The sequence below is a fragment of the Gavialis gangeticus genome, unplaced genomic scaffold (assembly GCF_001723915.1).
Source record: "Gavialis gangeticus isolate Ggan-Ray unplaced genomic scaffold, GavGan_comp1, whole genome shotgun sequence".
Lineage (NCBI taxonomy): Eukaryota > Metazoa > Chordata > Crocodylia > Gavialidae > Gavialis > Gavialis gangeticus.
Window position 1 is genome coordinate 90,526,179 of NW_017729025.1, and position 3,500 is coordinate 90,529,678.

The window sequence follows — 3,500 nt, forward strand, 5'->3', positions numbered from 1 at the left end:
TGCGCTACTTCGAGGCCCAACAACTTAATAGTGAGGTGGAACGGTGGCGCCGGAGGAAGGAGAAGGAGACCAACTCAGGGCTGCGAATCCCACTCCCCTATGCAATAACATGCTCCCATTGCCAAAAAATTTGCATCCAGAATTGGGCTTCTCAGTCACCTGAAGACCCATGAAGCCTGGTAGACATCATCCTCGACTTCGAGGGACAGCCGCCAGACATTATACTTTTACTGGTATAAGTGATTGGAAACCAGTCTATACCCTTAACAGAACAGAAGTGTGACACACACAGACTGGCTTAAAAACAGTGGACCCCGGTCTAAGATTTGCCACCCTTCACCCCCCCAAGGGCAAATGCGTGATCTGTTCACCGTTGATCTAAACTACAGCACTTACAGAAAACTGCTTAACTTAGATTGATTCTTCTTTGAGCTTTTTGAATGTCTGTACTTAACCTAAGTGCTCATTGGTGACATGTAGGGGTGGACGCAGGTGCACATGCACCCCCAGAGCATGGCAGTGCACCCCTGCAAAAAGGTGCCTCCGACATTGCCGGCGGTGCCTGTGGGCAGTTACTGCTCACCATCCTCACCCACCACCAACAGCGCTGTGGCTGCCTGTGGGAGCTTATTGCCACCGACAGCACTGCTGCCACTGACAGAACTGCTGCCACATGTGGGAGCTCGCTGTGCCCTCCCCCAGCCTCCAGGGGCACACGGCATTCATGCTGGAAGGAACTCTGCAGGGTGCAGTAGTAGAGTACTTGATAGCACTAGTGGGTTGCCCCCTTTTATGTGGGCAAGCTTTTGGAGCACAGTTGACCTATGTTTTGTTGGCAAGTACTTGTGAAACCAATGACAGGGAGAGTGAGGCTTTGCAGGGGACTGCTCCAGGACTAGTCACAAACCTTCCTGTTCCCACTCAGCTTAGCTCCTTCTGCATGTTCTCATCCTTTCACTTCCCTGCTTACAGTGCCATTTTCCTCACCAGTGCCATTTTCCTCACCTCCCTTATCTTGACTGTCTTGCTCAACAAGGCCCAGTCCCTGCCCCCGCTCCTTTCTCATGTAATCTCATCCTGGAGTCCCTGAATTTAATTTGTTTTCTAGTTTTGCTCATTTTCCGCCTTTTCCTTCCCTACTTTGAAGAGCATTAGTTCATTTGAAGACATTATTATTATTATTATTATTATTATTATGCCTGCAGCCTACTGACAGACACAGTCAGTATAAAGTCAGAAGAAAGTCCTTTTTAATGCTGGTTTGGGATTTATTTGGTAGTGGAGCTATTTTCCTGCCTGTGTATGCAGTATAAATACATTTTTCACATCCTTGTTTTATTTACCTGTTTTAGTTCTGATGTATGGAGTAGAATTGCTCTTGGCAGCTATTGTATCCTGCTGTACAATGTAAATTTTTGTATTGCATCAATACAAACAAATGACACCCCCTGTCAAGCCTTTTGTATTCACTGCCAAATGAAGAAGTGGTTACTATTTGATTTGAAAACAGTACTGTAACGGATCTTGGTCCAGGAGAAGGCATCCAGTTATCTGTTTGGAGATAACACATTATAGTATTGGGGTGTTGCCCCATGAATGATTTCGTGGTACCTACAGCAATTTAAGTAAATTAGGATGAAGGCTGGTTTGGTGGTTTGAGCTACCATGGGCTTACTGGATGGGATGAGCAGCCCCTTAATGAATGAAAGCAAAATTAACAAGATAAAAGACGTGAAGTTGTTCCCTTGCTCCCAGCTTTTAAATGTATTTTGCCGCCGTAAAATTTGCATGAGTTAATTAATTTGTGAATTCTTTGTGTATTGTAGGACAGATCTTTTTTTCCATGGGAGTGATTATTAGATGGAAATGTGTGTAAGGGAAGGGGTTGTCTTCCAATAGGTTTGGTGTTTAGGCAAGTCAGCCTTTACTTCCATCATTGCTGTTATTGCTGTGGCACAAAAGTTTATCTGGTATGAACTATTTGATTCGTTGCTTTTTTGAAGGGGGAGTATATTCTCCCTATTATAGCTAGAGACTTGAGGATTCCCTATTTCTCTACCTGCCCCCAACTTTACATCACTTCTCTCTCAAACAAGGCCTCATGTCACAGTTATCGTTGTTATATCAGGACTGCCCCCTGAAGCTCATCAGTCTTGCCTACAGATTTTTTTGGAATGGCTCAATTTAATCATGTCAAAAGGGTAATACTGGCATATCTTCAGGTTTCGTACTAGAACCCATGCTTAATATATTACTGATTTGGCAAGGGGATGAAAAGTGGTGATGTAGCAACGTTTTGAAGAGGAAACAGTTATTCATGTTAGTGAGACGGAGAGAGGACTCTGAAGGACTTCAGACACCTAAAAAAGCAAAATGAATGGTCAGCATGTCAGCAGATGAAGTTCAGTCTTGATAAAGGAAAGACATTGTGGAGGGGAAAACATTAACTCCTCATATACTAAGCAAAAGTTCCAGATTATCAACAAGGAATGGGACCTGGGCATCAAAGAAAAGTTAGAACACATAAGGAATATGATGTACAATAGTTCATAAAAGCCAGAGGAGGCCAGACGTTACATAAAGTGTCTGGCCTCCTGGAATATTGTATGCCATGCTGGTCAATGGCTTCAAAGGTATAATACAGAAGTAGAGAGGTTGCAGAAAGGAGTAACAAAGGTGATTGGTAGCATGGGAAAAGTCTCTGAGGAAAAAATTCAAAAAGGACTGGGATCATGTTTTGCCTTAGACAAATGAGAGCAAGGAGATGTGATGCACATTTACAAAGTAATATATGCTGTGGAGAAGGAACTCGTATCCTGCCTGTTCTGTAACACAAGAATGTTTTTCATTGAAGCTGAAAGAGGTTAAATTCAAAATCAATGCTTAAACCTCCCGCTCCAGGGCTTCAGCTGGTCTCTGATACAGTGATTAGAATTAATCCTAATGGGCAGACTAATTTGCATCCACCCCTTGCATGGTTTTTACTCTTTCCTTTAAAGCACCTACGACTGACCACTGTTAGAACCAGGACACAGGATGAAATAGACTTCAGGTTTGAGCTACGTAGCAATGATGGCATGATAAAATTTAATGACAAAAGACAGTAGGCACTAAATATTGCCGTATCCATGGTTCCTTTTATTCAAGGAGCAAAGCACTGGGGGAGGTGTTGGATAAAGACTGGGTACTGTGGAAGAAATCAAACTTCACGTTGTGGTTGAATCAGAACCGACAGAGCCAGTTTTATTTTATTTAGGGCTATACTGTGATCACAGGGAGAATTCCATACAGCAAGGGGAATCACCCACTTGTCTGTTTCAAAGGATTTCTCGAACTCTGTAAGTTTACAAGTATATTTATACTTAAGACAGAGAAAGAGAAAAAAAAATACGACCTTGGAGAAACAAAACAATGGTAAATGACACACAGACATACAGACAGTTTACTTAAAGAAAACATCTGTGCACAGGGTAATATATCAAGACAAAACAAGGCATGCA